General features: G+C 41.0%; 1 protein-coding gene and 1 long non-coding RNA gene across 10 annotated transcripts in view; one reads left to right on the top strand and one right to left on the bottom strand.

Annotated features, from left to right (window-relative positions):
• Nucleotides 1-22,667, top strand: part of PTPRK (protein tyrosine phosphatase receptor type K) — a 548,248-nt gene that overhangs the window by 16,534 nt on the left and 509,047 nt on the right. The window lies entirely within an intron of this gene.
• LOC112644551 (uncharacterized) overlaps nt 1-22,667 on the bottom strand; it is a 53,290-nt gene that overhangs the window by 1,876 nt on the left and 28,747 nt on the right. Inside the window, exons 4-5 of one of the 3 annotated variants that reach the window (XR_007413550.1) lie at nt 12,014-12,109; nt 9,785-9,985 (exon numbers count right to left, since the gene is read on the bottom strand). This is a non-coding gene — a long non-coding RNA (uncharacterized LOC112644551). Of the gene's footprint in view, nt 1-4,346; nt 9,986-12,013; nt 12,110-22,667 lie in introns of those variants that run through there. The other 2 variants (XR_003126488.3, XR_007413554.1) reach the window with 2 other exon arrangements.

Genomic DNA, 22,667 nt, shown 5'->3' with positions numbered 1-22,667 from the left:
TTTAAATATAATTTATTCAACTGTAAGATTGTACAATTTAATTCTTGAAAATGACTGTTAAATAACTGGCTCACAAACCTGCTGGAAATTTTAACAGTTGTGGCTCAGGAGCTGTATGGGCTGGCTCTACTACTCGATGCATTATAATCTTGGTTATGGGGGTGATGGGTACAGCGAGTGCCTCCTCTTTAATTATGAGATTTTTTCTATAACACTCTCCCAATAAAGCAGAATTTAGTCTGAGAAAGTCTAGTTCCCACTGAAACTCATGAGCGAGGATTTAGTTTTCAACAAGGCTTAGGTTCATGGATAGGAAATGCTCAGCTCAGAAGGCTTTGGGAGCCATCTACCTCTGTGGAATCTACTCTCGGGAAAAGCCCTAAGAAGACTGTTTTCCTGCTGAGTTGGAGTTTTTCTCACTGAACAGGCTGAGTATCTTTGGTTGTAAGTGTTGGTGTGAGTAGTCACTCTCCTTAAGGGCTGTTAACTTAGAGCCGTGCTAAGTATGCTTAAGTAAGTTTTTCAGTGCTTTTGAATTATGTGCATTTTCATGCTAAGCACCATCTTTTCCAGAATATTTCACAGTAGGGGTGGGTTTCCAACCAAGATAGCTTTAAAATTATTATGTAATCCTTATAATAATATATCACTGTGGCCCAGAAGAACACCCAACATTTAACTTATTCAGAAATATTTGAAGACTAAACATGCCAGCGAAAGTGAATGGATTTGCATCCTTTACATTGTTGCTTTGATGGACTTTTTTGGATGTAATGAGATTAACATTTACAAAATCTATATTTTTTTATATAAGGCATATATTTTTAAAATTTATTTGACTTCTTGATTTAATGATCCTTTGTTATTATTTCTCACCATTGAATGATCAATTATCAATTGTTTGCCAAAGTTACTTCTGATTATTTTACTTGTCTGAAATTCTTTTTCATCTTCTGATCTCGACCAGTGCCACATACAGGTGGAATGTTGTTTTAACATGTGCTCGCTCTTACAGTACTGATTTCCATAAGCCCAAGAATATTTCATGTTCTGAAAAACACCATGTACATTAATCCTACAGTGTTAAATGAAAAATTTTTGTGCCCTATATGCTTTTGTTAAGCTCTGCCAATGAAGAGTTGGTGTCTAAAAGTTAGCTGTTCATACTTAGGAGTGTATTATAAGATAGTTTATGAAATTGGCAGATTGTATATATGTTTTTTTCCCCTTTAGTAGGAAGGTGTGTGTGTCTGTGTCTGTGTCTGTGTGACTTTAGTTTAGTAATGTAATGACAAGGTGCTGACAAGGCTCCCAAGTGACTTCAGTTGGCAAAATGGGTTTTTCTCTCTATGACTTTTCTCTGTATATCTTCACATAAAACCTTTCATATCTGGGGGAAAAAATTTTTTTTCTCTCTCACATAAGAACCATTTCAAGAATTTGGAAGGATTCCAAACTTCACAACTTAAAACTGGATTGCATAACAATTTTTCCTCGTTTGTTCAAAAACAAAATACAGATTTTAATTCTTAATTAGGGGTCTGTCTCCTGGAAGAAACCAAGTGGGAGAAGAGATACAGACAAGTATTACTTAGTATTATTAATAAAGGTGTAGTACTAAATTGGCTCGAAGTTTTGTTTTTCTCCATTTAAACAAGGTTATAGGAAAGAGGCATATGTTCATATAAACTCTCAGGGATTTACTTTATAAATGAATTTCGAGTGTATGAGCGGGATCAGTAAATGTTAACCTCCGTCTTTACTTTTATGCCTATAATACTGTAGCAATTAATTGATATTCAGAATGATGGCTGAATTAGTTAAGCATAATAGAAGATTTAATTATGGGAGGTATACTGTAGTAATGCATAAGGCTGGAAGGCTCACCGATAGTGGTCACAGTGATTGAAATGAAAGTACCTCCCCTTCCCCCCATTTCTGAGGTAATCAAATGATTTTGTTATCCAGGACAAACCATTTTAGAGCATTTGTTTTTAGTAGACAACTTCTACTTAGTATTACTTTCTGTGGCAACACTGTTTGTTCATCAGGGCCTGATAAAGATCTGTAATTTCTCACTGTCTTAACCACTTTTTTTTTTTTTAAAGATTTTATTTATTTATGCATGAGAGACACAGAGAGAGGCAGAGACACGGGCAGAGGGAGAAGCAGGCCCCTGCGGGGAGCAGGATGTGGGACTTGATTCCAGGACCCAGGGGTCATGACCTGAGCCAAAGCCAGATGCTCAACTACTGAGCCACCCAGGAGTCCCTTTTTTTTTTTTTTTTTTAAGAGAGGGAAGGGAGGGAGGGGCAGAGGGAGAGAGAGAATCTTAAGCAGGCTCCATGCCCCACTTGGCGCCCCATGTAGGGATTGATGCAGGCTCAGTCTCACTGCACTGAGATCATGACCTGAGCCCAAGTCCAGAGTCCGATGCTTGACCGATTGAGGCCCCAGGTGAAGCCTGATGACATGACACAGCAGTGCGTGGGCGTTAGGCTTTTACCTGATACTGTGTCAGAAACTGAAGCCATTGGTGTATGTTTCTCTGGGCTGTTCACGTGTCATTTCAAAGGGGGAAAATCCTTCTTTAATGTTTTAGGCCCCTTAACCTAGAGTGACGTTAACTTTCAAAAACATTATTTTCAGTAGTTAAAATTTTAGTGTGTCCTGGGCCAAGTACTTTACAGGCATCAGGTCAGTATTTCCAACCTGCCTGTAACCACGCACTTTGGGGATAAGGGCTTCGGTTTGGCAGGGAGTGGCCAGTTTAAAAGCAAAGCTAACCTTGAGATCCCTGGGTGGCTCAGCGGTTTAGCGCCTGCCTTTAGCCCAGGCGTGATCTTGGAGACCCGGGATCGAGTCCCACGTCGGGCTCCCTGCATGGAGACTGCTTCTTCCTCTGGCTGTGTCTCTGCCTCTCTCTCTCTCTGTGTCTCTCGTAAATACATAAAAATCTTTAAAAATAAAAGCAAAGCAAACCAAACCACGGAATTGAGGAGAATACAACAACAGTAATGAAAATAGGCTTGTGTACCATGGAGGAAGTAGTATGTCACGAAACTTTGGTTTTAATTAAACAGATTTCTGTATCTTTTTCTCTGTGTCCTGAGTCACAGCATGAAATGAATTTCTCTCCGTGGGGCTGACCAGAAAGCGGGGAAGCACCACACTTGCACGTACAATGCTCACAGTGATCCCAAGGAGTGACTCAGGGTCGGTGGAGTGCGCGAGGTCACCCAGTCTATAAACTCCAAGGCTGGTGTTTGACTATGATGGGCGGCACTTTGGGTGTGAAGAACACAGGGTTTGCCTAATTTGGTGAATGAGTGACTTAATTAGCCGGGTCTGTTTCCTTGTCCTGGGTTTGGGGATAATGCCACTACCACACTCACTATGTAGGGTGTTGTAAGGATCAAAGAAGGTAATTTATGTGGATGTGCTTTTCCACCTTCAAAGATCTAAACAAACGTAAGTTATTATTATAATGACTTGCTCTTTGGCTCTTCAAGTACTAACTGACTCCCGGGTTTGACTAGAGATGAGTGGATTAAGTGTCTTTTGAAGTATTTTTCAGGGGTTCCCGGCTAGCTCAGGCGGTGGAGCATGAGACTCTTGATCTTGGGGTTGTGAGTTCGAACCCCATGCGGGGCATAGAGATTACTTAAAAAAAAAAAAAAGGTATTTTTCAAACTCGTAAGTTTACAATTCAGCGTTTCAGGAGTCAAGATCATTCCTGTTCGGTACTTTTATAGCTTTTGCTTCCTGTTGATGACAGACTGTTGTAGTGAATGAAGAAGCTATGATTTTTATGTATATTTACTTTTCCTATTTTGGTGTTCCTCTTGACAAAACAACAGAAGGCAGATGTACTTTGGACATACCTGTACAAACTCATTATTCCCACATGTCTTCAAATAAACCTGCATCCTGATTTCAAAAGAAAACACTATGTAAATAAAATCTGATTGAAAAAAAAACCAATGGTGATACTCAATGGAACATCTAAAGACTTCGGAATAAAAGCCTATCCAACACTTAATGAAAAACGACAGCAATGGAACAAAAAGCAAACATGAAACCTTCAATTGATTGTAAAACTTGTGAGTAGAGGTATTTTAACAAATAAAAGCTAGAAAACAGCTCGCTGTCTTTGGCCTGTCTTCGGTCTTTTGCTCAGTCATCTTTCTATGTACTCATCTAGCCGAACTTCTTAAGATATTATGTTTTTATTCCCTATTTATTCCACGGCCTGATTCCAGGATATAATGGTAAAAATAAACATTTTTGTAGTAAAAATATATATTCGCATTTTATGTGATATAATGGTAAAAATATGCGTATTTTGCATTTTGTATGTGAGTGTGGAGTGACCTTGTGATTCAGTATACGTCCTGAAGTCTTAGAGTTATGAACATGATCATAATCAGACGTTCAGAGAACAGGCAGTTATCGGGACAGAGGAGCATTGATGCCTCACCAGCAGCCCCCTGACATAGTCCTAGGAAAAGCAGAGGACTGTACCGGGATGCAAATTAGGTAGAGGAGTTGCTCTTTGCCAAGTGTTGTTTATTGAACAGAGTAAACGTCCCCCCAGTGGTTGGGGGGAGCTGGGTAGTTTAAGTGGAAGAGCGGGAAGAGCAAGGATGCTCAAAGGAGTGCCCCAAATATAGATTCACTGGGCCCGCCCCATCCAGGAGCCCCAGGGTGGGAAGGTGACCTGTTTTGCATCAGGGAATTGCCCACAGCTGGGAGGTTAGGCTCCTTAGAATGGAAGCGAGGCTGTGATTTTTTTTTTTTTTTTTTTTTTTTTAACAACCTGACAGAAACAGTGTTAAGGAAGTAAGATGACTACAGTTTCAGGGGATTTATTGATGGTTCCTAAGAGAACTAATCGTTTTACTTTTTCACACTTCAGGGATGAACAGTATGCTAAGAGCAAAGCATCCGTACCTATTCATGGGAAGAATTCTCTAAAGGAGTTCTGTTAGTCAACATATTAAAAAAAAAAGTATAAAAAATACTTCAAAGTATAAAAACATATTCTTTTAAAGTGTTCTGTGATTCAGATTTTAAGATAATTCACTGAATGACCTTACTCCACCTTCAGATAATGAGTTTTTACTTTGTGTGTTAGCTGCACGGGGAGGGGGGGGGGGTGTTCTGATAAGTGGTAGTAGGCCTGTACACTTTAGATGCAAACTAAGAGAACAGGGATCATTAAAATATGGGTGGATAAAAATTAGGAGAGAATATGTAAGGCTGTTGGAGTAAGAAAGAAAGGAGGAAAACAGAAGAATTCAGTCAAAACAAGAAAGTGGAGGTATTTAAATGCATAACTCCTGTTGATGTACATTTGATAAAGTGTGAAATTTTGCTTTTACTCATTTGAAGGCAAGATAAAAAATCTCAAGTATTTAGAGCAATTTTATTTCTTTCTGGTTGGAGTTAGAGTATTTTTTTTTTTTAACGAATAGCCAGGGATAATTAAACTGAAAATATTTAAAATGGAGCTTATTTTTTAATGTCACTTATTTCCATCATTCCCTAGAACCCTGAAACTATCAAGGTTAGTGTTCGGCTGCTGACTCTCCCTAGCCTGTTTTGTCCCTCTCAAGTGGAAAGTTACTTAACGGCTGGTGCAGAGCTCAGCCATCCCCAATTCTGACAATTGCTGTAAGGCAGTTTTATAAGTGATTAATCACATGCTATTACTGTGTAGGTGGGAGGCTTATGGCATAGATTTATTTTGTTCCCCTTTTTAGCTTACAAGTAACCTAATGTTTGTTCCCCATTAAGACTTATGGGGAACATAATGTTTCACCCATTCCAGAGCCACCTTGACCTTCCCTCGTTTACTGTGATGCCAAGTACTATAATCATATTTTGAGTACAATTTTCTGATGGAAGCCATGGTCTTCTTTGTTTATAATTTTATAAAATAAGAATGATTCCACCAAAGGGCGGTGGGGAGAGAAAGAGAAAAAGGCAGAGGAAGAGAGAGACAAACCAAGAAACTGACTCTAAGTATAGAGAACAAACTGATGGTTGCCAGAGGGGAGGGGTGGGTGATCATTCACCTTATCCTGATGAAAAAAAGGAACAGTTCCATAAGCCACACGTGAAAATGTCACTTGACATCATCATTAGTTCATTATCAAACCTTGTGTAACGTTTATGCTTCTTATAAATCTAGAAACAGTTAAGGTTGGTTTATACGATACTTATTTGTTTAGAAAATAATGAGTCTTAAAGGGCAGTAATAATTTGAAGGGCCGTGTATGTTACTACGAATGGTCAAGCCGGAGGAAATCCTATTATTTCAGAGATTGCTGTCCTTCTGATCCTCCAGGACAAGACCATCTAAACATTAAATCTCAACCTCCAGGCCTGGTCTTACATCCTAAGATCCTAAATGAGATTTAAGTTCTAGTACCTCATTCGGCCTGATATTTTACATTAAAAAAAAAAAACCCAGTCATTTATTAGATATTAACTATATGTACATTTAGCTAGAAACTGTCAGGATATAAAGTATATGATAAATTTTTTAAAAATTTATTTGGGGGGATAGGGGTGAAAGGGGGCAGATGGGGGAGAGGAAGAGGGAGAGAGGATCTCAAGTAGACTCCTTGCTGAGCGTGGAGCTTGTCAGGGGATTGATCTCACTCCTCTGAGAATATGACCTGAGCTGAGACCAAGAGTTGGACACTTAACTGTGCCATCTGGGCGCCCCAAGCATATGATGAATTATTTAATAAATAACAAGCATAGGTAGAGTTTTATAATTAATACCCCTTGTTTTCCACCTTACACTGGGTAGGGTTTTAGGACTAGCCACTTTTCTGTCCTACATTCTACTCACAATTTAGGAAAAAGTGGTTTTTTTCCACAGACCCTAAGGGTCACATTGCTGAGCCTAAGATGAGATTTCCTTATTGGGTCTACTTCTTCCAAGATTTTGGAGGACATTTTCAGTGAATCTTTAAAGATACATCGTGCACCCCGATCACTCTGGCATGCTTTAGGGATGGAGGACGTGATCCTTCTCAGCATGAACCTTTTATTATGGTCCTTACAGTCTAGGGTAGACAGGTGTTAAACAGATACTCGTAAATAATGAAGTAATCCTAAGTGTATAAAGTACTTAAAGGAGCTAGGGGAATGTCTCTTAGGAAGATTGTCCTTGCCGTGGAGCAGCTAAGCATGAAAGAGTGAATAGGAATTCATTTTTTTTTAAATTTTATCTATCATCTATCTATCTATCTATCTATCTATCTATCTATCTATCTATCATCATCATCTATCTATTTAGAGGGAGGGAGCGAGCACAACAGGGGGAAGGGACAGAGGGACCAGGAGAAGCAGACTCCCCGCTGAGCAGGGAACCTGACATAGGGCTTGATCCCAGGACCCTGAGGTCATGAACCAAGCTGAAGGCTTAACTGACTGAGCCACCCTGGCGCCCTATGAACAGGAATTCTTGGTGTGAAGGATCCTGGGCAGAAGATTCTAGGCAAAGAGCATGGCGACTGCAAAGAATATGGGTATTTTAGCAACTGACAGAAATCCTCCATTCTTGGAGAGGGGCCCGGGAAGAGGAGCTTGACTTTAAGTAATGGGATTTTTTTTTTTTTTTTTTTTTTATGAGAAGAAGTTGGAACCAAAGCCTGAGAAAGGTCATGATCAGATTCTCGTTTTATAAGGATCACTCTGAGCACCGTAACAAAAAAAAAAAAAAAAAAAAAATGTGGTTTGGAGGGAGCCATCTGGATTTTGGTGAGAGCGTTTAGGAGGACGTCTTTTGAATCTGAAGGAGCAATGACACCATTTGAGGGTAAGGTGGGAGAGGAGTGGACAGGCATGGTGGGGCTTGCTGAGAGGTAGTGAGAGGGAAGGAGGAGAGGCGCTGTCTGAAGCTCTGGGTTTGAATTCTGACATTTACCCATATGGGGAACGGTAAAGGTAGGTTTGGGGGGCCTTTGCCCTGGGAATTTAAAAACAAGTCTGCATGTTACTTTTCCCCTGCATAATTCTGTTTTCGGCATCAGGATGAAATATTCTTATTTTTCAATTACCGCTGAAGGTATGTGTGTAAAGATTTCTGCGTGAGTATCTGTTGGAAACCCAGTCATTTTACAATGACCCATTTCAGTCCCAAACCCTCAGGTACCTTCCCGTATTGGTTCTCTCCTTCATGCTTTAACTTCCCTGAGTAATAAACTTCACTATTTTTGAGGTTCTTTTCCTGTTAATGTTCTCTTCTTTAGAATACAGAAAAGTATATATATATATATGTGTGTGTGTGTGTATGTGTATGTGCACTTCCGCCATTCACACATGTAGTTTCTTTTAGACTGCACTGAGTTGATGTGTAATAAAATATGGAGAAAAGAAGAAAATTAAAAAAAATAATGGATTGCATTAGAGAATGGACACATAGAAAGTTGAGAACTGAGAATAGTATTTTCCTTTTTTCTTTTCTCTTTCTTTTCCTTTTTTTTTTTTTTTTTTTTTGGAGAGAATAGCCAAGATTGTACCACTTGGCTGATTACTAAGGTCAGAAAAATAGGAACTCCACTCTTATTCCCCTCTCCCCCCACCACATACTTGCAGGGCATTATGACAGTTTTAATGTGAATTGTAAAATGTAGGAGGTATACTCTAATTCCCTTTCAGGCACATAAATCAAGTCTCAAGCTCTTTCGGAAATGTTTACTAGAAAACATCGTGGGCAGGTTTTAAAATGCTTTTGGATTGCATGACGGCATGGTGCCACTTCGATTGAAGGCTTGTAATATTTTATTTTCTTTCCCAAAGAGTCAGGATAAATTCTATAAACCTTTTTTTTCCCTCGTTTTGTTGTTTCTGTTGTACCATTCTGTTTGGCTCTCACCTTTTACCCCCCGGGAAACAAAAGTGTTTTCTTACTCGGGTGTTCCTGCTGAGTGCTCCAGCTGTTGGGCAGCCGGTTCAAAGTTGTTCCTTATTTACACACTGTAATTCCGGCTGATGGGAAAACTTCCTCAGTCTTATCTGAAGTATAATATACTGGTTTTAAGGGATGTATTTTGGCAGGAAATCTTTGTCAAAACTTACCAGAGTACAGCTTATTTATTTATTTATTTTTTTAGTATAGAATCTAATTTAATTAGACTATTACATCCTTTGAAAAAAGGGTTATAGTGAACGTCAGCAGAAAGCCTAGTCCAAGGAACCTCAAGCAGATCCATCAAGTAGCAGGTCCTGGTCCCTACTCGGTATTCATTCCCCAGCAGTAGTTACATTAACTACGGCAGTGCGGTACATCAACACACCTGTAGTAAGCTCAGTGTATGCTGGGCGCCGGGTAGGTTCTTTCTTTCTGTTTAGACTTTGCCTTCCAGTAGAGTCAGGTGTTATCTATCTATCTATCTATCTATCTATCTATCTATCTATCTATCTATCTATTTATTGAAATGTGGACTTGAGAAATGTTACAGCTGGGGACACCTGAGTAGCTTAGCGGTTGAGCATCTGCCTTTGGCTCAGGTCATGACCCTGGGGTCCCAGGATCGAGTCTCACGTCGGGCTCCCTGCATGGAGCCTGCTTCTCTCTCTGCCTGTGTCTCTGCCTCTCTCTGTGTCTCCCATGAATAAATAAATAAAATCTTTAAAAAGAAATGTTACAGCTCATTTTGGCATAAAGTGCTGAACGAGACACATGGGGTCGGGGCGAGAGGTGGTGGGAACTGGCTGCACCCGGGAAAGGATGGGAAAAGCGTCCAGTTGGGGGAAGTCTTACCTCTGGAGAGTTCCCGGGGGGCGGGGGGGACGGTCGAGTGGCTTCAGTGTTTGCAGAGTGACCGTGTGATACGTTTGCTGGTACTTCTAGTTTTCAGCCATGTGGGAACACACCTCGGAGGCCTGTGACTCATTGAGAGGCAGTGGCTGGAGTTTAAGGGGTGAACCAGGGAAGCGGGGAGATCTCAGGAGGCATAGAGGCCTGCGGATGATGGAAGATGGGCAGGCCCTGGGTGGGGGAGAGCGCGGGGGATTGGGAAGGGCGGGGCCAGAGCAGCCTGCGAGGCCCGGGGAGCCCCTGCACCCTCGCTCCCCCCGCCCCCCCGCCCCTGCACCCATCTTGTCGGTGTGCACGGCGCTCCGGCCAGCCTTGCTCGCGCAGGGCGAGTGAAAACCGCACAAGAGAACAAAAGCATTATTAGGAAGGGCTGCAAGCCCGAGGTCGGTCTCGGTGGCGGTCTCAGTGTCCCCGCGGGCCCGCACGGGGCCTGGAGTCTGTGCAAAGTAGCCTGACCGCCTCCGCGTGGTTTCCAGGCTCGGGCACTGACCGCAGGCAGAACAACTGGAGATGCTCGGCATCACCCACACCACACTGCAGCCACCAGGTGTGGTACCTGCGAGCCCGGCTGCTTTTGTCTGCTTCCTCGTAAACATTCTTTCCCCGTTCTTTATGGGCACATGATCCTGAGACACAGAAAGCCTTTGTGTCCCACTGGGAATGTGAGAAAATCAAGCCTCCGTATTGGTTGTGCTCCTGGTTAGGAACCACTAACGTTTCTGTGTTAACCACCCAGGCTTTGAATGGAGATAAAGGTTTCCAGCAAGATGTGCCCTACATTTTTTTTTTTTCTCGAAGACATCACCATTCCGATACAAGATCTCTTAAAGACACACTAGAAATGTCTGTTTTTAATCCACCTGATGCTGCGATTTGTGGGTACTTGTTAAAATGGAAATGTAACGGAGCTTAGCCTAATAGGAAGCACACGGGTAGCACCTCGCAGGGGCCGGGCACCTTATGGAAGGGAACATGTTTAACTTCCACCGCCGTCTGAGGCAGGGGTCAGGGTTGCGCGCTCTTCCGAACTGAGTTATGGGGACCCCCCAGACCCTGTGCCCCAGCGCTGATCCCCAATGTGACTGTATTGGAGACAGAACCTCCAAAGGGGCAGCTGAGCTGAAAGGACATCTTCAGGGCGGGCCCGCGGCCGTAGGCCCAGTGGCCTCCGAGGGAGAGGAGGGGGCAGCCGGGGGAGTGCACGGGCAAGAGGCCATGGGGGGTCACCAGGGGATAGCCCTCTGCCCGCCAGAGATGGGCCTCCCAAGAACCTTGCCAGCCCCGTGATCCTGGACTTGAAGGCTTCCCAAGGGCAAGGGAAGGCATTTGTTCCCCGAGTTCCCCGGTCTGTAGTGTCTTGCGACGGCAGCCCTCACGCAAGATACGCCCAGATTTTGCCCCCAGGGAGACACAGACACATTGGGCCACAGGCTCAAGGTCGTAAGACTAGAGGCCACCAGCTCAAGGTCGTAAGACGAGAGGCCACCGGCTCAAAGTCATAAGACAAGAGGCTGCCAGCTCAAGGTCGTAAGACAAGAGGCCACCGGCTCAAGGTCATAAGACTAGAGGCCACCGGCACAAGGTCATAAGATGAGAGGCCGCCAGCTCAAGGTCGTAAGATGAGAGGCCACTGGCTCAAGGTCATAAGACTAGAGGCCACTGGCTCAAGGTCATAAGATGAAAGGCTGCCGGCTCAAGGTCGTAAGATGAGAGGACACCGGCTCAAGGTCGTAAGACGAGAGGCCGCGGGCTCAAGGTCATAAGACTAGAGGCCACCGGCTCAAGGTCATAAGACGAGAGGCTGCCAGCTCAAGGTCATACGACTAGAAAACTCGAGAGAGTCAAGACTCACCCTTGGGAGGAGTGATGACGTCACACGTGTGGTTAAGCACCACACCTATTGGTCTCCTGGGGATGGAGCCTCCCAGGCCTGGGGGTGGGGGCCCTGGGTGCCTGTGGCCCTGGCCTGCACCCACCCTCTGCCCTGGGGCGCAGCGTGCATGGCCTGTCCACTTCGGGCCCTGGTGCATCTGCACGGTCCCTTCCCCCCGGGGAACGACTGGGGATCTGCCGCGTGTGGCCTGGGCAATTTCATGGTTCAGAGTGAACGGGGTCGGCAAACACTGCGAGGACTTCTCCTGCATTAACTTTTCAAATAATAGCAAAACTTACCTTCTTCCGCCGCCCCCAGCATTATCAGTCTCATTATTTCTGTTAAAGGCTGCCTCTGTGGCATTTCCCTGCCTGCTGTCTTTTGGCAGAGGGTTTCTGGGGAAGGACAGGCACGAGAGACAGGGAGAGAAAAGAAAGGGTTTTGGAATTAAAATGACTGTTAATGCCCTGAACTGTTCTAACTGGTGAATTGAGCACTTTTTCACCACCTAAAAATATGTTTAAAATCTTACATGTTTTAAAATAGCCTTTAAAATATGGTAGCGGTTTTGGTAAATACGATCCTAGGCCTCAGTAAACCTAAAGAAATCATGCGGTTGTAAAAATGCAATACTGTGACTCTCGATTGTGAGTTGTGGGATCTTTCTTGAAAATATATGTATATTGGTATGGAGGATGATAAAGTTTACCTCTGAGCTCATTAAACATTTCTTATGAATTTTTTTTAATGTTAATTTTACTCCAATTTATTATTTTTATTTTTATTTATTTATTTATTTATTTATTTATTTATTTATTTATTTATGATAGTCACAGAGAGAGAGAGAGAGAGAGGCAGAGACACAGGCAGAGGGAGAAGCAGGCTCCACGCAGGGAGCCTGACATGGGACTCGATCCCAGGACCCCGGGGTCGCACCCTGAGCCCAAGGCAGATGCTCAACCCTTGAGCCACCCAGGTGTCTCTAAACTTATTCTTTTTTAAAGATTTATTTACATATACATATTCATCTGAAAGACAAATTGTAGGGAGGATGCCAGTGGGGGAGCAGCAGCAGAGGGAGAGGGAGAAGGAGGAAGCAGGACCGCCCTGCCCCCCCAGCTGGACTCTATCCCACAACCCGTAGACCATGACCTGGAGACCACCACCCTTGCCGAAACCAAGAGTAGGAGGCCCAACTGACCGAGCCACCCAGGGGCCCCAAGAAAATAGAACTTATAAAGAATACTTGGGCTCCTTTCCTGATCTTCCACGTATGATGTAATTGAATGAAGACCAGTTGGAGTGCATTGTCCAGTGCCATTTATTTATTTATTTATTTATTTATTTATTTATTTATTTATTTTTAAAGATCTTATTTATTTATTCATGAGAGACACAGAGAGGGGCAGAGACACAGGCAGAGGGAGACGCAGGCTCCAGGCAGGGAGCCCGATGTGGGACTCGATCCTGGGACCCCGGGGTTATGCCCTGAGCCTAAGGCAGGCGTTCAACCACGGAGCCACCCAGGCATCCCCTCCCCCCCCCACCCAGTGCCTTTTATATCATAGTGCCATTCGGTACAAATACTGAGACACTTAAAAAATGATAAAGTTATATGTACTGGATAATTGTTTTATACTTTCCTTGACTTTATATGTCTTAGAGCCACAGGATAAGCATGGCTTAGTTTCTGAAACCATGGTAGTGTTATTCCACTTAGTGTTACGACACAGCCTTGAGAAGGCGTCCTTTTCTAGTGAAGTTTGCTCAGGGACCAGCTCCTCACCTGCTCCGTGTGCAGGACTCTTGCAGGATCAGAAGCAACAGGAGCGTATGCCTTCTTGCACTTGATGCACGTTGTGTGTGAGACTCTAAACACGCTGCCTCCGGAATGACTTATGAAAATGTTTTTCCTATCATGGAACCTCTTTGTTATTTTTTGCATTTCTCTGTGTCCACTTGAGTAGGAAATACATTTTATTTTCAGAAAGAGACATTTGTCTTTATAAGTTACAATTGTCTTTATAAGTTCGTTTAATACCTGAATGTGTACTCTTCAATTTACGGCACCGAAATCGGTTGCTGTGGAAATATTTTCCGAACCTTATGCCTCTATGATTTGTGGAAAGTGTATCAGAGAATCACATGAATTGTTCTTTTTTTCCCTCTTTTTAAAGCGCGCTCTTTTCTTATGCCTACTCACAATAAAATAAGAGAATGTAATTTATGAGAAATATTTTTTTCATATAGAGTAGTTTTTCTCTCCCATTAAAGATCAATGGCTTTATGTCTTAGTGTAAATTTTTTTTATGTCCGTAAACTCGTTCCAGTTTTACAGGATCCTATTTGCCAGTGAAGAGTGAAAGTAGTTACTACATTTTTTATGATAGCTGACATTCACTTTTATTTCAAGAATTCTCATCAGATTTCAAATAATTGAATGACATTTACATTTATTTATTGAAAAACATCAATAGCACTAACACTAATATAAGCTACAATGATTTTCTTCTTGAACCTCATCCCCTCAGTGCCAACTCCCAGAAATGCTAAATCTGGATTACCTGTTGGCAAAGCTAACTGTAATAGGAGGTTTTCCTTTGCATTCCCTCCAGTTTTGCTTGGAATTATCTAGACTGCTTCTGATTGTGAGCTCAGTTCCCATGTATGTTTCTTTCAACAGCACCAAGCAATTCACTCAATTCTAACACTATCTACTTGGACTTAACATCAGATCCCACAGCTTAAGGCCTTGGTCCTCTACGACTGTCTCCACTTCCCCTTGAGATGCCAGTGCAAGTCCCAGTTGTCACTCTCACGTCTGAGCAACCACCTACAGATGGGAGGTTCCCTCAGCTTCCTCCTTATACTTGTCAAATTTGCTAGAATGGCTCACAGAACTCAGAGAAACATTCTACTTACTGGATCGCCAATTTATTATGAAAGGATATAATTCAAGAAGAGCAAGATGGAAGAGAAGTATAGGGCAAGGTATGGAGAAAGGGCCAAAGATCTTCCGTGTTCTTTGGGCTTGCCATTCTCCCTGAACCTCCACATGCTCACCACCCTGGAACCTCTTTGAACATTATCCTTTTTGGGTTTTTGTGGAGCATCCATGACAGAGGGAGGCATGGTTGACTGGATCACTGACATTGGGTAATCAGTTCAACCTGCCGCCCTTCTCCCCTTCCTGGAGGTGGTGGGGGGTGTGTGATTGAAAGCTTATCCCTCCAGACACGGGGTTGTTTCTCCTGGCAACCAGCCCCCATCTTGGGGAGTTTTCCCTGAAGGTGACCTCATTAACATTGGCTCAGGTGTGGTTGGAAGGGGATTTTGATGAATATCAAGATGCCTTTGTTACTCTTACAACCTAGGAAATTCCAAAGGTTTTAGAAGCTCTGTGTCAGAAACAGAGATGAAGATTATATATATATTTTTTTTATAAATCACAATATCATAATGCTCAGCGTGGTTCAAAGATAATTATCTGCATTTGTTTAGGCTACAAATACCATATTATCTTGGATCCTAGAGTAGGCAACTGTGCTTGGTGGATGCCCAGCATCTACTCCTTATTCCGATAGCAGCATCCAGCTTTCACATTGGTAAACTGTCCTTCCTCGTTGTGTGTAGTCTTGGAGGAACTTTCAGCCACGGTATCCTGCCCTCCTTTAGGGTAGGTGGCTTAGCTATATTGGGAAAATAAAAGCCCTATTCTAGGATTTCTTTTTTTTTATTAAGATATGAATGTTTTAATTTTTTAATCATTTTATTTTTTCATCATAAATGTACTCGTTAATGCCCATCCCCTGTTTCACCCATCCTCCCACCTGCCTCCACTCTGGTGACCATCAGTTTGTTCTCAAGAGTTATGAGTCTATTTTGTAGTTTGTCTCTGTCTCTCTCTCCTTGCTTTTCTTTGCTCACCTGTTTTGTTTCTTAAATTCCACATGAGTGAAGTCCTATGGCATTTCTCTTTCTCTGACTGACTTCTTCCTCCCTGCCCCCCCCCAAGTTTTTATTTAAATTCAAGTTAGTTAACATATATTGTAGTTTTGGTTTCAGGAGTAGAATTTAGTGATTCTTCACTTGTGTACAACACCCAGTGCTCATCCCAACAAGGGCCCTCCTTCATGCCCACCACCCGGTTAGCTCATTCCTTACCCACCTCCCATGTGGCAACCCTCAGTTTATTCTCTGTAGTTAAGTCTTTTCTGGTTTGTCTCACTTTTTTCATCTTATTTTATTTTCCTTCCCTTCCCCTATGTTCATCTCTTTTGCTCCTTAAATTACATGTGAGTGAAATCACATGGTATTTGTCTTTTCTCTGACTTATTTTGCTTAGCATAATACTTTCTAACTCTGCATTGTTGCAGATGGCAAGATTTCACTCTTTTTATGGCTAATTAATATTCTGTGTGTGTGTGTGTGTGTGTGTGTGTGTGTGTCTCTTTATCCGTTCATCTATCGATGGGCACTTGGGCTGTTTCCATAGTTTGGCTGTTGTAAATAGTGCTGTGATAGACATAGGAGTGTATGCATCCCTTTGCATTTGTGTTTTTGTATTTTGTATTTTTGTATTTTTTTGTTTTTTATTTTTTTGTATTTGGGTAAATACCCAGTAATGTGGTTCCTGGATCATAGGGTAGTTCTGTTTTTAGTTTTTTGAGGAACCCTCATATGGTTTTTCACAGTGGCTGCACCGATGTGCATTCCCGCTAATGGTGCAAGAGCGTTCCTTTTTCTCTACATCCTCCCCAACGCTGGTTGTTTCTTGTTACCCTAGGATTTGTTCGACAGAACAAGAAAGTCGTTCGCTAATAGGTAGAAGAAATTTTAAGATTCGCTTGTGGCATTCATCTTTTTTGCCTTGTGGAGAAAGCAGGGAAAGGGTGTTAGAGAGAGGACCTGGAGATCCCCTGCCATGTTTAAAAATCCATGGTTCCAACAGTTAAAAACAAGACACCAGGCCTAAAACGGACTTGCTTATCGTAAGCTTTGTGTTACCAAACCAAAACCTAATTACAGTTCTGGCTCTCCCAGAAATGGATTCTTAAACCAGCCAACCAGGAAGCCTCTGATCAGCATTAGGTAATCTGCCTCATGGCCTTGGCATCCCTTAAAGAAAAGTAACCTTGCAATGACTGGCCCACTTCTTTGCCAAGTACAACTTCCTTGTTCTTGCTTCCTTCTGTCCGTACAAGTCTTTCATTTCATATGGCTCTTTGGAGTTCCTTTCTTTCTGCTAGATTGGGTGCTGCCGGTTTCATGAGTTGTTGAATAAAGCCAATAAGAGCTTTTAAATGTGCACAGTTGAATTTTTAAAAAATAATTTATTTATTCATGAGAGAGAGAGAGAGAGAGAAACATGAACAGGAGGAGGGGTAAAGGAGAGGGGGAAGCAGGCCTCCCCCCTGAGCAGGGAGCCTGGCACTGGGGCTTGACCCCAGGACCCGGGATCATGACCTGAGCTGAAGGCAGACGCTTAACTGACTGAGCCACCCAGGCAGCCCTGATTTTTGTTTTCTAACTCAACCGCTTAGGAGAAACTACTGTCTTCCCTGCATATTCATGATTTAATTATTCATCACTTCCTTTGATTACTCAAGTCAATGCATTTTTCCTTTTGCCTAAGCCAGTTTGGGTTTAATTTCAGTCACTTACAACCAAACTGAAAGTCATCTCATATTATTTGTGTGTGTGTGTGTGTGTGTGTGTGTGTGCATGTTCATATTTCTTCTCTCTGATCCATAAATTATTCCCAACAGTTATTATCATAGCACAGATATAATTTTTCTGTTTTTTCCCCAATTCATTCATCTAATGAGTGCATGCTTTTTTCCCTAATATTTTCTATTTGTTATTATGACCTGTATCACGGATGAATTTGTATTGTAGTTTAGTTTGCCATTTAACTTATGTTAAATATTTAGGTTTCCTTTCACATCTTTGAAGTTTTTTTTTTTTTAAACAAAAATAATGAGGAACTTTGTGCATTTTGAGTAGTATTCCCTGAGTTAATTTCTGAATGCTGTAGTATCAAGAAAAAGATGAATCTATTTTAATATTCTTTTAAAAAAAGATTTTATTTATTTTAGAGAGAGACAGTGTGGGCATGAGCGAGCATGAGCGAGTCGGGGAGAAGTAAAGGGAGAGGGAGAGAGAGAATCTCAAGCAGACTCCCTGCTGAGCATAGAGTCTGATGCAGGGCTCTATCACATGACCTGAGCTGAAATCAAGAGTCGGAGGCCTGACTGAGCCACCCCAGCGCCATGAGACTATTTTAATACTCTTTAATATAAATTCATATTTGTTCCCTAAATAGATATTCCACATTTGTATTGACCATAGTACTGTGTTTCACCATTCAGAACTGCATCAGTTTTGTTTATTATAATTAAAAAAATTGATACATGTTACTTTTTTTTTTTGAGAAAAGCAGGGGGCAGTGGGAGAGGGAGAGAATCCTAAGCAGGCTCCATGGCCAGCACAGAGCCTGAGGTGGCGCTTAACCTCATGACCCTGAGATCATGACGTGAGCCGAAATTGGATGCTTAACCAAGTGAGCCACCCAGGTGCCCCCCCAAATCAATACATTTTAATAATGTATTCTGTATTTAATTACTTAAGTTCTTTAACTTTTATCTATCAAGTTTTTGTGTAGATTCTACCACCTCCCCTTCTTTTAATTTTTACTACTTTTATCCTATTTCAGCCCATTATCAATTTACTCCTGTATTATTGGAATAAATTCCTAGCTAACATTTTGTGTATTTGGTCTTTCCCATGGCCAGTCATAATTCATCTCCATCATGTATTCAGTGTGCAACCTTGAAGAAGATAGAAAATCTTCAGTTGAGTGCTGAGGATGGAGCTGATGATGGTACTCACCTTAGAGTGGTGTAATGCATGTAGGATGCTTAGCAGGGTATCTAGCACAGAGATGTAAGATAATTATGAAAAATGTATGCACTGGGTATATCCTTCCCTTGAAACCAGTGTGATTTGCCTACTTTTGAGGATCTGTGTTTGTTGACTTTTAACTAGTTACCCTTGGGAATATCTTTTCTCTTTATAGGCAGGATTCTTACGTAATTCCCTTTCCTTTTTTTTGGGTAGACTGGGTCAGTTACTTGGAGGATAAAGATTCACTGACAAAGAGAATATAGATATGAGACAAGTGCTAAATTTGTAGAATACTTAAGAATTCTATTAGTTGGACAAAGTCCTCCTTCACATTAGGGATGTTCTGTCCCCAAACGAATACTGACTTTAGTGAGAAAAACAAATGTGTGGCACAGCATTGTTGGGGTTAGGGAGCGAGCGTTTGTTGATCTTGTCACAGAATTCAGAATAATGAACTAACTGTGGACTCTGAAGCCCAATTAAACTTAATGCAAATTCAAAATCTGCCAGTTGCAATCTAAGTTCTATTAGTTAAAGCCATTGTTTAACTTCTTTGTCCAAAACGAGGATAATACCGGTCTTCTGGCTTTTACAGAGATGAAATGAAAAAGAAAATGGTACATAGATTTTTTTTTTAAAAAGTATGTTTAGTGCTCAAGAAAAACTGCTGATTATTTTTCATTCCTAGAAGGTATTTTGCATTATTGCTTATCTGGTTATTGTGATTGTATTCTGTGATAGTATGTTTCCAGCAGGAGCAACATTCTGTTTCTTCTTGGATTTGGTCAGCTTCTCTTTTCTTTCTATAGTGATTACCTCCAGACTTGGTCCCCTTGCAGAGCTCCTCTACCTTGCTCTGTGGGCTCTCCTTTTGTTTACTAGCATCCTTACTGTAGCCCAAATAGTCCTTTTTTCTTTTCTCCTTTTGTTCTATTTCATTTTTGTTTTTTTATTTGTAGCAACATACATTGAGTTAGATCTGTGTCTCTTTTCCATGAATGGGAACTTGTCTTTGTAATAATAATGATTACCATAAAGGAGGAATTATTTGTGTGTGTGTGTGTGTGTGTATGTGCATTTTTTTCTTTATCAATGTATTTTTAAATAAAATTGTATATATTTAAGGTTTGCAACAGGATTTCATATACCAATATATATAGCGATAATTCAGCTAAGCTAATTATCATATCATTTCCTTATGTAATTGTGTGTGTGATGAGTGCACCTGAAATCAACTATTTTTGCATATTTTCAGTGTTCAATACAATATTAAGTAGAGTCATCTGCAAATATTTCCAGTGAATGATTTGTTAGATATAACATTTTAATGATATGGATCTCTCTGATGCCAGGCAATTTTTTCTCTTTCCACTCTTATTTTTCCCTAAGTGAAGGGAATTGTTAGAAGTTTGATTGCCACAGAACTGAATGAAGACTAACTAGCCTGAGTGCTGGTGATTTGTTTAGAACCAGATGATAAATGTTATCTGTGCCATTGTAAACAATGGTTTTGTATTTAGAATGTCATTACTTAAGTCATTAAAAAAGTCATTATGGATTGATTTCATCAAAACCATAGGTTAACGTTCTTATAGACTACCAGGTCTTTCTGATAATTTTCCTTATTGTATAGTAGTTGAATTGTAATTATGTAGCTTGTGTTTATTTGTGGGTAGCATTAAAACTTCACATAATTAACATTGTTATATGTAGATCATTCTTCCTTTTTATTGTGGGTTCAGAGATTCCACTCTAATGCTTTTGATCCTATGAGCATCCTGTTGAGATTGTCTGCTTGTTAAGATGGAAATTTAATTTTTATGAGGTTTGTATGTATTTTGAAGCAAATTAAAATTAGAGCAGTTAGGGTTGTGGATTTGATTTGTATTTTATGAAAGGAAGCAAAGTATTAAGTTTAAAAATATGATTTGATTTGAATGAACCATGCTAATTAAATTTGTTTTTGAGGACGGTATCAGAAAAAATATAAATGGAGATAAATTTTCATTGACTCTCTTTGCATTTAAGAAGCATAACTCAATATTTCCTTAACCCTTTGTTTTTAAAATAGGGCAGTAACAAAAAGTCATATACAAGTGCCTTATTACCTTGTAAAGGATCACTCAGGAAATATTTTCTTCCTCAGTTTATTTCTGATCATGGGAACATATAGGTGTTGCTATTATCATTTGATAACTGACTCAATAGCAATGAAATTAGCAGCACCAAGTCAGTCTTATTCAAATTTGTTATATCTAGTATTCAACTGTTAACTTGTTAAAACTTGGAGACAGTTGTTTATTGAAGGCTAACTATTCACTTCAAAATTTACCTATGGTTATAGACAGGATTGAGAATGAATGACCTATAGAAAAGCATTACTTCTCTAAAAAAATTAAATCTTAATTTTACTGTTAGGAGTTCAAAATGCTGCTAGGCATTTATTTGATAGGACTTCTCTGGAATAAAATAGTAAGAAAGGTTAGTGGAACTGAAACCCACTATTCTTGGGGACAATATAGGTCTGTTAAAAGACTGAGAGTGATGGGTAAGCCCACTAATACCAAACGAGAAAAATAAAAATCTTTGGTTTTCTTTGATACACACGGCAATTGTAACGTGTATATCTTGAATTCACCAGCTACTGTATTCAAAGGACCCTTTGGTCAGTAGCTAAGATAGGTTCTGGGGAGTCAAGGGACACTGGGGATGTATAACAGAGCCATGAAGAGGGGAAATTAATTGAAAAGGAAATGACCGATTCTGGAAATTACCAGGACATCCTGCCCAGGATGTCATTACCAAATCTGTGCTCCATTATTTTTATGAAAAGATAAAATTCATACACATTTGAGGACAATGGCAAACTGAGACATAATTGGCCGGTGGTAATAAAGGACATTTCATATCACATTAGTCTAGTATTTTTAATTAGGGTTTCAGTTTAATTATGCTTTAATTCTAAACTAGTTGCAGGCACTGTGTGAAGATAAGAGTACAGAGATGGAGGACCAACTCCTCAAGTGGTAGCCGTGATTGTACACAACATGACATGACTGCACAGCCTAGGCTCTGTGACCTGAGTGCTTAGGGAAAAGTGGGAGTTCCTTCAGTGCATTCGATTTCCATTACCTTTCTGTTTCCTCGTTACTCAGGAAGAGAATCCGGCTCAGTATTCCTACACTTAAAGTGTACTAATTCATAATATCTAAGGAAGAGAGATGAGAAGGAAAAGGACGCTAAAAATCAGAATTATAATACTTTTGGATTATATTATTTTTATGTAAGTCATGCTGCTTTTTCCCACTTAAACACTCTGAGTGGCAGAAAATGCGACCTCAATGAGTCAATAGAATAAAATACTTTGGTAGAAAAAAAATGCTGCTCTTGTAGGTCTTGATAACGTAATTATTGATAATATAATGTATGTCAAGCATTTAAAAATGAATAGAGACATGGCTGGACCCAGTGTTGATGGCATTACTACATCATTAAGGGCCTGTGTCTAAATACTTAGTAATTAGACTTCAGGTTAGTAAAATTTTATTTTGATCTGGAATCATTTATCTAAGGAAGTGAGCCCTGCCTTGGCTCAGCTCAGAGGAAAAGCACGGAGTGGACGCATTGGGGCGTGAATAGGATTCACTACCTGGTTCCTCCTTGCTCTGACTTCATTTGTTGTTGTCTGGGGGAACGAGAGCTGCTCATTGGCTCAATGCCTTTACTTGTAGGAGACAGATGCTATCTGGTCTCTCCTGTCAGAAGAATTCCCAGAATAAGCCGTTCAACGAAGAACAATCGGTGTCTTGTTGATCGCAAACACTGGGGATCCTCTGTATTCTCTTGCACCTTGTGTGGGTTTTTTGTTTTGTTTTGTTTTTTATCGTCCATGTGTGTCCATCAGTAGCAAAAACTTCACTGACTAACTCAAGTGGCACACTGGTGGCTTTGGAAGAGAGACCGCTTTTCTGTGATTTGGCTGTTAGCTTCGTCGTATCTGAAAGTGGCCCCACGGCTAGTTCATCCGCAGCAGCTCTGTTGGGCCTG

The sequence above is a fragment of the Canis lupus genome, chromosome 1, assembly GCF_003254725.2.
Source record: "Canis lupus dingo isolate Sandy chromosome 1, ASM325472v2, whole genome shotgun sequence".
Taxonomy (NCBI): Eukaryota; Metazoa; Chordata; class Mammalia; order Carnivora; family Canidae; genus Canis; species Canis lupus.
The sequence above is the reverse complement of the archived record's forward strand: the minus strand, read 5'-3'. Positions and strand labels throughout refer to the sequence as shown.